At 43.5% G+C, this 10,352-nt stretch overlaps 1 long non-coding RNA gene and 1 pseudogene across 1 annotated transcript; one reads left to right on the top strand and one right to left on the bottom strand.

The window, feature by feature from the left end:
- The first annotated feature begins 437 nt into the window (after positions 1 to 437).
- Positions 438 to 10,352, top strand: part of LOC119360822 — a 35,388-nt pseudogene continuing 25,473 nt past the window's right edge.
- On the bottom strand, positions 8,768 to 9,967 carry LOC119363345. The gene is made up of 2 exons (XR_005173908.1): positions 9,120 to 9,967; positions 8,768 to 8,998 (listed from the first exon to the last, which is right to left on the bottom strand). It is a non-coding gene; the product is annotated as an uncharacterized LOC119363345 (long non-coding RNA).

Below are 10,352 nucleotides of genomic sequence, written 5' to 3'. Positions count from 1 at the left end.
GGGTTAGAGCATCTCCAGCCGCTAACCCAACAGCCCCCCCCCCAGGCAAATTTTTAGCGCCGGTGGCCGAAAATCGGCCCAGTCGCGCCCCCAGGGCCTCATTTAGCGCCGGTTTGGCCAAATTAATAGCCGGCGATCCCGATCAGAACCCAAGCGCTCGGGTGTCGCCTGGGGGGCGCCGGCAAAAGCGAAAAGGGGTGTGGGGTCGCTTTGTCAGCGAGAGGAGGCCATTTTCCCGCCGTTTCCTCCCGCTTCCCCCCTCAGCTTCCCTCTCATTCTCCATTCCTCCCACCAATCTCCTCCTCCTCCCTTCCAAGTCGGGCCCCATGCCGCCAAAGAAGTACGTGTTCCCCTGCACCATGACGGATACCATAGCCGCCGTTGCCGCCCAGCCGAAGTAGAGGAAACAGAGGGCACCGCCGTCCAAGCCCCCGGGCATGACCAACGCCGACTGGAAGGTGGAAGTGCAGTGCCGAGAGGCCGTCACCGTCGATAGGCGCAACAGGGCCAAGAAGGCCTGGGAGAGGGCGGCGCTCGTGGCCGCGATGGCAGCGGAGTAGGCGGAGTGCTCGGTCGAACAAGCCGAGGCGGCTCGCGCGGGGATGATGAATCAACCTGGCAGCCACGGCCCGCACGCGACCTGGAGCCAGCAAAGCGTCGGATACTGGCGGAGTGCGGCCTCATCCTGAACCAGATACCGGCGACGCCTACGCCAACTCCCACGCCGACGCCAACGCCACAACCCAGCCCAAGTGACGATGCCTCCGCGACGCCCAACAGCACAGAAGTCGCGCCGACCAGTCCAAAATCCGTGCTGACACCTCCCAGCCCGCGCACGCCGACGCTGACGCTGGAGGCCGACCCCGACGTTTGATGCATTCCTTGCGTGTCCTTTCTTTTTGTGCGCCGAACTTTTCATTTGATCGCCGAACTGTGGCACGGTGATGATCGCTGAACTGCTGCGTCGATCGCCGGATTATGGCATTCTTTGGAGCGGGAACGGATCAAGTTTGAATATGGGGGCATGGTCGGGGCCTTGGGGGGCAGCACCTGGGGGCGTGGCTGGGGCCTTGATCGCCCCCAGGGCCTAAAAATCGCTGGGTGAACGCCCGAAAATGCGCCGGCCTATGCGTTGGGGGGGGGCGAACGAGTGGAGATGCTCTTAGATGGCATGCGTGGTTACCGCAGCAGTTGGTATCATGGACTAATACTTCTACCATGGATGTCCTATTCTAACCGAGAAAGAGGCGTAGTTGTCTCGTCTGATTATCCTAAGCACATATGCTAGCTAGGGTTCTCATTAGTATTTTCCTTTCACGACGCTTTCGATGCTAGCCGCCGACCCAAAGTCTTTCTTTTCTCATTTGTGTTCCTTGTTCTCGTTCCACAGGGCCACCAAAGCGAACTAGGCATGGCGTACGGCGAAGTTGACCATCGCGGGGTGCACACAACTCAGGAGATTTGCATCATGGATCATCATTTTCCTCCTGAGATAATTCCGTGCTTGATTGCTCGCTCCCTTGAATCACCTCGAACATCTATTTATTTCTACAAACACATACAGTATATATGATATGCATGTGTTGATCAGGGAAAGAGTTTCGGCATTTTCATCTACTAGTTTCTAGGCAACGGATGCCTCTTCGGGTACAACAACATGCTCACCATCGAAGATTACTTTGTCCACCTCTTCCCGGTATAACAAACTTTTACTAGTATATGAATGTTTTTCTTCTTTCACATCGAGTATGCCACACACACGCTGAAAGCACAAGTGCTCCCTGGGTGATTTTGGTAATTTATGTCAACATATCTCTGGTTGGACTAATATTTCTACCGAGTATATTTCAGAAGAGTTCAACATTGGAGTGGCATGGACATGGACAAGAGGATGTGGAACCCCTTCCAAATGCTAAGGACACATATTGGCAACAAGCTCAGGACACTACATTTTCATTTTAGAGATCCAAGATCACATTGAGTCAATAGGAAAACCAATACTATTAAAAGGGGATGAGGTGTTGCTTAATGGCTTGCTTGCTCAAAGTGCTTAGTGATATGCTCCAAAACCCTCAGCCACTTTCTCATATCCACATATGTCCTAAACCTAAATGTCAAAACTCGGCCCCACCGATTTTGTCTATCTGGCACCACCGAGTTTCATCTGATACAGCCACTGCCAAACCCTAGTCACTTCGGTCTCACCGATGGGATCTCGGTCTCACCGAGATGGGATTGCAAATTCTCTATGATCTATTGTAACATTTTCGGTCTAACCGAGTTTGCTCGACCAATCCTCTGTTTGCTTATTACCAAAATTGGTCTCACCAAGTTTGAGTAATCGGTCAAACCAAGTTGAGGTTTTACCCTAACCCATGCACATCGGTCCCACCGAGTTGACCTTGTCGGTCCCATCGAAAACTCTAATGTTCACATTTTGACCTGAATCGGTCTGACCGAGTTTTATGATTTGGTCCCACCGAGTTTGGGAATCTGTGTGTAACGGTTAGATTTTGTGTGGAGGTGATGACCCACAAGTGTAGGGGATCTATCATAGTCCTTTCGATAAGTAAGAGTGTCAAACCCAACAAGGAGCAGAAGGAAATGACAAGCGGTTTTCAATAAGGTATTCTCTGCAAGCACTGAAATTATCGGTAACAGATAGTTTTGTGATAAGGTAATTTGTAACGGGTAACAAGCAATGAAAGTAAATAAGGTGCATCAAGGTGGCCCAATCCTTTTTGTAGCAAAGGACAATCCTGGACAAGTTCTTATATAGAGAAAGGCGCTCCCAATGACACATGGGAATTATCGTCAAGCTAGTTTTCATCGCGCTCATATGATTCGCGTTCGTTACTTTGATACTTTGGTATGTGGGTGGACCGGTGCTTGGGTACTGCCCTTTCTTGGACAAGCATCCCACTTATGATTAACCCCTATTGCAAGGATCCGCAACTACAAAAGAAGTATTAAGGTAAACCTAACCATAGCATGAAACAAGTGGATCCAAATCAGCCCCTTACGAAGCAACGCATAAACTAGGGTTTAAGCTTCTGTCACTCTAGCAACCCATCATCTACTTATTACTTCCCAATGCCTTCCTCTAGGCCCAAACAATGGTGAAGTGTCATGTAGTCGATGTTCACATAACACCACTAGATGAGAGACAACATACATGTCCTCAAAATATCGAACGAATACCAAATTCACATGACTACTATTAGCAAGACTTCTCCCATGTCCTCAGGAACAAACGTAACTACTCACAAAGCATATTCATGTTCAAAATCATAGGGGTATTAATATGCATTAAGGATGTGAACATATGATCTTCCACCAAATAAACCAACTAGCATCAACTACAAGGAGTAATCAACACTACTGGCAACCCACAGGTACCAATCTAAGGTTTTGGTACAAAGATTGGACACAAGAGATGAACTAGGGTTTGAGAGGAGATGGTGCTGGTGAAGATGTTGATGGAGATTGACCCCCTCCCGATGAGAGGATCGTTGGTGATGACGATGGTGATGATTTCCCCCTCTCGGAGGGAAGTTTCCCCGGTAGAACAGCTCCGCCAGAGCCCTAGATTGGTTCCGCCAAGGTTCCATCTCGTGGCGGCGGAGTTTCGTCCCGTAAGCTTGCTTATGATTTTTTCCAGGGTAAAAGACTTCATATAGCAGAAGATGGGCACCGGAGGGATGCCAGGTGGCCCACGAGGCAGGGGGGCGCCCCAGGGGGGTAGGGCACGCCCCCCACCCTCGTGGCCAGGGTGTGGGCCCCCTCTGGTACTTCTTCCGCTCAATAATTATTATTAATTCCAAAAATGACTTTCGTGGAGTTTCAGGACTTTTGGAGCTGTGCAGAATATGTCTCCAATACTTGCTCCTTTTCCAGCCCGGAATCCCAACTGCCAACATTCTCTCTCTTCATGTAAACCTTGTAAAATAAGAGAGAATAGCCATAAGTATTGTGACATAACGTGTAAAATAACAGCCCATAATGCAATAAGTGTCAATATAAAAGCATGACACAAAATGGACGTATCAACTCCCCCAAGCTTAGACCTCGCTTGTCCTCAAGCGGAAGCCGATATCGAAAAATATGTCCACACGTTTAGAGATAGGTGTCGATAAAATAAAATACGGACATGAGGGCATCATGATCATTCTTATAACAGCAACTTATATATATTTTTTGTCATATGCTTTCTTATGCTAAAGTAACAATCTATTCACAATGTCAAGTATGAATCAGAAACTTCATTGAGATCCAACAAACTATAATCTCGGTCACTAAAGCAATTGCAATTTATCATAACATCGGAAAGAGTCAATATAAGAGCTTTTCGGCAAGTCCACATACTCAACTATCATATAGTCTTACACAATTGCTAACACTCACGCAATACTTATGGTTATGGAGTGTTGCCTCCCAACCTTTTACCTCAAGGGTAGTGTCAATAATAATAGTTCATGCTAACTTACATCCAATTGTATATATATATATATATATATATATATATATATATATATATATATATATATATATATATATATATATATATATATATATACATAAACACTATTCTGATCACGGGATCAGAATAATATTCTGATCACAACCTGAACTGCCTGAGTAACGCGTCTGACCTTCCCTGTGAACTAGGTTGAACTTCCGCCAACATTGCCCAAATGGGGCTTGCGATATAACTTTGGAAAGCTATGGACACCAATATCATGACCCAAACTAATTTTTTTGCAAAATGTAAGCGGTTTAAGAGCAGTTTTGAAAATCGTTTTTTTCAGATAAAAAACATGAATCGTATTTTCGATCGCATTTCTAAACCGTTTATCGGAATGAGGCATATAATATGGCATTGGAAAGCTGCTGCAAAACCGCTCCTTCCAAATGTTAAAAGTTTTCTCTAATTCCCTATGGTTAAAGAGTAATTTGAAAAAACGTAAAATTTCGTAAACCGGACAGTTGAGTTCGTTTTTTTGATGTCATTTCTAAACGGCTAATCCAATTGAGGCATATGATATGGCGTTGGAAAGCTTATGAAAATGCGCTACTTTTTCATCTAGAAAGTGTTTTTCTAATTTTGAATAGTTTAAGAGTAATTTAGAAAATGGTCCAAGTCCTACCGAGTTCGTATTTTTGAGCTAATATTTTAACCGTGTGTCCGAATGCAGCAAATGATATGGCGTTGGAAAGCTTGAACAAATGCGAAACTTTTTGGCATGTATTGTTTCTCCCAATTCTTTACGGTTTTAAGTCAGTTTTGAAAATGGCGAAAAATGTATTTTCGCCGTAATTTCTACAAACTTTATCAGAATTGGGAAAACAATATACCGTTGAAAAGCTATGGAAAATACGAAACTTTTTCATGTTGATGGTTTTCTCTGATTCCTAGCCGTTTTCAAGTAATTTCGAAAACGGCGGGATCATTCGTTCTACCTCTATCGCGAAACAGATTCTTCAAAAATGCACCGCGTGAAGAACCTGAACTTCTCAGCATGTCTACTTCAACTTCACTCTGTTTTCGACGTGCTTTTCTTTGCTCGCAGATCTCCATCCACTACTCGTAGTTCTTCATCAACTCCCCGGAATTCAACGAGTGATATACCAGTAGAAAGCTACTGTGAACATGCAACTTTCTCGTGTTGATCATTTTTTCATACCCGTGACAATTTTAATAGTTTTTCATCTGAAATTCATCCACTGTAGTAGTTGAACTTCCTCTTGTTTTCAGTTGAACTTCTGTGACGTATTTTCGTTTGTAATTCTCTCATCCATTCGTCAGTGTTACACAAATGATATTAATTTTGTACAAATCTCTCTCGCAATAATTTTTTTAACTTTTTCCGATGAAGGACTTGAACTTATAACAACAAAACTTTTAGCCTTTGCTTTTTTATTTTTTTAATACAAAATGCACACCATGTAGTACATGAACTTCTCGCATTTATCAACCTGATCTTCTCTCGGTTACGTGAAAATATTTGAGTTTTTTTATGAATTTTTAATATGATTTTCTTAATCTTTCTTTATAAATTTTGAAGCGCTCTATTTTTAATAGTTGAACTTCTTGTTATTTTATTTTTCAAATTCTTGTTTCATTCTTTAATAACGAGATAAATCTGAGTTTTCTATAATCATCGGACTTCTCTGTCTTTTTAATATGGATTTCCTGGTTTTTTATTAATCTTTTTTTATGAAATTTTGAAACGCTCTATTTTTAAAAGTTGAACTTCTTGTTATTTCATTTTTGGACTTCTTTTTTCCATTCTTTAATAACGGGAAAAGTCTAAGTTTTCTATAATCATCAAACTTCTCCATTTTTTAATTTGTACTTCGTAGTTTTATTTCTATTAGTAACGGGAAAATCCTGAACTTTCTGAGTTACACAACCTGAACTTCTCTCTGTAGGAACCCGACCTTCTTGCAACAAAAATTTTAGACTTCGCCTTTTTACTCTTTTTTCTCATATGAAACACACACCATGCACTACGTTAACTTCTGGCTGTTATTACTTTGAACTTCTCTCTGTTTCACTTTAGTAATCGAAAAAATAAGAGTTTTTTATAGACATCGAACCGCTCTAACTTTTTTATTTCAACTTCTTTGTGTTTTTTTTAGAAATGTGAAAAATTGATGTTCATGATTTTATTTCTTTTAGTACCAAGAAAATGTGAGTTTTTATAAATAGCAAACTTCTCTATTTTTTTAATCTGGACTTCTTGGTTTATTTATTTTTGTAACGGGAATATTCTAGTTTTTGTAATAAGTATTGAACCGGTTTGTTATTTAAAGATGAACTTCTAGATTTTTTTATTTAGAAATGGTGAAAATCCTTTTTGATGATTTTTGAACTCCTCTATTTTTAGAATTTGAACTTCTTGTTTTCTATGTAGAAACGCTGAAATATCCACTTGAAAGTGCCATGTTATCTTTTTGAACTTCTGAGTTATTTTTGTTTGACCTTCTTATGATGTTCCCGTCACCAAATTCGGAATTTCTATTTTTTATACATTGAACTATTGTGTGATTTAATTTTGAACTTCTTGTTTCCGTTCTTTCATAACGACCAAAATTTGAGTTTTCTATAATCATCAAAATGCTCTAGCTTTTTAATTTGGACTTCTTGGTTTTATTTCTTTTAGTAGCAAAAAATGTATATTTTTATATTAGACATGGAGCCGCTCCGTTATTTTTAGTTGAACTTCCAGATTTTTGTGAGAAAGGGGGGAATCTATTTCATTATTTTTCTAAAGTGCTCTATTGTTTTAATTTGACCTTCCTTGTGTTTTTTGAAACGTGAAAATATGTTATTTGTTACATATTTTAAGCTTCTTAGTTGTTTTTAATTTGAATTTTTTTGTTATCGCTTTTCAGTAACGGGAAAATCCATGGGAGAAAAATTTTGTACACCCATAACACTTTCTTTGAACTCTCTAATTTACTAAATTTGAACTTCAACAGTTTACACTGTTCTAGGTGATGCTTGTTTTCTTCTTTGGCGATTCTTGTTTGTCCGTAAAAATTCCACTTTTTTTATGCAAACATTGATGGAGTGTAAGTGTGGCCTTTATTTGTGCTTCTCATTCGAACTTCACTAGTGTATTTTTACTTTCTATGTTAATTGTTGATAAAAGTTTTTAGTCGACGTTTTTAGTGTGTTTGACCTTCCATGCTTTTCACACATGAACTTCAACTAATTTTCATTTTTAGTAGTGTTCTAATTTTTCAAATTTCCTATTTCTAGTCTCCAAGCGAACAATTCTAAAATTAAATGCCATCTTAAACCTATTTTTCCTAAATGCGTGGACCGCTCAACAACGGTTGGGTTGTTGAGCATGGGAAGTTTTTTTAAAAAACTTTGTGTGTGCGTGCGTGCGTGTGTGACTAGTTGGGTTTTGTAGTGACTCCGTAAAATCAGCACACATCACTCAACAACAAAAAGTTTATGTTGCGCACTGTTCTTATAGAATACAAGTAGCACTATCTCGCAAAAAAAAAAGAATACAAGTAGCACTAGCACTATGAAGTGACAGTTGAATCATGATCTCAAATTCTCAACGGTCAGCACGCGATAACGAAAGGACATGCAAGAACGGGCAAACCATAGAGTACAATGTATGCACTTTCCAAACAAATAGTTTTTTTTTATACAGAAGTTGTGCATGTTTTTACACCACTCCTTTTGGTCTTTATCTCTCTGTTTTATCTCCTACTCCCTCCGTCCCATAATGTAAGACGTTTTTTGACACTAAATTAGTGTCAAAAAATGTCTTACATTATGGAACGGAGGGAGTAACCAACACTACACGATTTATCCCTTGTCTTTTCTTCTCTCGTGTAGCTGGTCTCTATTTATGCATATGAAGCTAGCAAGTGGACGGAGCAGCCTCAGTTAGAGAAGTTTAGGTTCAGGTTCAAGTTCAGTTTTGGGTTCAAGTTGGATTAACTCTCAAGTAGGAGTAGTCAGAAAGAAGCGGACAAAAGTTTTAGCACACAAATATAAAAGCGAGCTACCAAAAATAATACACATGTTTGTAGCAGTAGTACCATTCGGCCAAGTACATTACGAGCCACCCCAAAGTATTAGCAGCTCGGTGACCATGCCTGCAGCCTGCAGGCTCCAGCTAACCTGTCTCATGCATTGTTCTGCTCGTCGCATTGCAGGCTCCAGCAAACCTGTCTCTTCTTTTTCTTGCTGCTAGCCACGACCAAATTCCATAGTTGCAAGTAAAAAAAGTGGAGATGGGGGAAAGGCCGCAACCTACTTTTAAGTGGTGCTGCTTGCACTAGATTAAGTGATACAGAGAAGGCTCATTCACATATATACATGAGCAAAGTATCAATTCCAAATCTGATAGACAAATGATCCATCCACAACTAACTCGTGCAAAATTTATGTATACCAAATCTTCCTGAACTGAAATACTTGCCGAACTTGGACCCTGAGATCACCGAGGTGCCAATTAGGTGTGATCTGTGAGAACAACAATTACTTCATGAGCCTCTCAATGAAAAAACAATTCATGAGTATGGAGTACTGAATGAAGCAGTAGTCTATGCCAAACTCAGACCAATTTCCAGAACCAAATACCTACGTGAGTGTGTTTCATCACAGTTTGCCTTGCCTAACCTGTAGTAGCATAGCATGGCAAGCATCACTGAACATCTCTCTGAATAAATTGGGTGCATAACGATGGACAGTCTGAAATCAAAAGTATGAGCCTGGAAGAAGGACATGGGCCTCGTCCGGGCACTGCAGTAGTGGGAACCGGGTGGCTGAGGCGGCGAACGTCCTGGGGATGTGTAGTTGAACGGCCGGAGGTGGCAGGGGTGAACGTGTTGACTGCTGCGGCGGTTGGGCTCCACTGGGAGGAGGCTGCGTGGTGGCAGGGAGAGCCTCGCCGCCGCTAAGAACAAACAGAGCGACGCATGACGGACCTCCACCGTGACGGATCCTGCCGCCAGCCTTCTTCCCTGTCACCGTGACGGACCTCCGCCGTGGACCGTGCTCCTCCCTCTCCCACCCCCCCGTCTCCACCACTGCAGTAGATATCTCTGACCTCCCGTCAATGTCGCGGGCTCGCGGCGGCGGTTGGACGTGGTGTTGGCTGCGGCAGTGGGGGGAAGAAGCACGAAGGAGAGGTCAGCTGCAGCGGAAGGAACCGGTGGAGGGGGCCCCGACTGCAGCAGCAGGATCCGGCGACTGGGGCCGTGGTCGACGACCGCGCTGGTGGGATTGGAGCGCCCCGTGGCTGGCGACTGCGCGGGCAAGGCGGTGGCTCCGGTGCCCGCGAGCGCGCGGGAGAGGAGGCGGTTTCTCCGGCGGCCGGCGGCCAGCGGGCATGCGGGCGCGGTGGTGGCTCCGGTTGCTTGGTGGGGGTGGGGAGGAAGTTCGTGGCGTGGGGATGAAACCGGTCGGAGGGGTCTGATGGGCCGGCCAGGTTTCCAGTTTTGCGTTTTTGGAAGCTCGGCAACACCTCGTTGGCCCTATATAGACGCGCCGTGATCCAAATAGTTATTCTAATCCCGGAATTAAAATAATGCTACTCTCTCTATATATATATATAGGGCAACAATATTCTAATCCTGAAATTAAAATAACTATTTGGATCACGGTTGCCCTATATAGGGCTTGGTCGGGCCCTCCCGAACTCCCGAAAACACAAAAAAGAGAAAACCCGATCGGCCCATTCCCACCCCACCCTCCTCCCGCACCTCATCGTCTCTTTCCGAATCCCCCGACCACCTCCCGCCGCTGCCCCCTGACTCCGGCGCGGCTCCCGCCGCCGGCCCCTCGGCCCCAGCGCGCCACCCCCGCCGCCGCCTCC

The sequence above is a fragment of the Triticum dicoccoides genome, chromosome 2B (assembly GCF_002162155.2).
Source record: "Triticum dicoccoides isolate Atlit2015 ecotype Zavitan chromosome 2B, WEW_v2.0, whole genome shotgun sequence".
NCBI classification, from domain to species: domain Eukaryota; kingdom Viridiplantae; phylum Streptophyta; class Magnoliopsida; order Poales; family Poaceae; genus Triticum; species Triticum dicoccoides.
The sequence above is the reverse complement of the archived record's forward strand: the minus strand, read 5'-3'. Positions and strand labels throughout refer to the sequence as shown.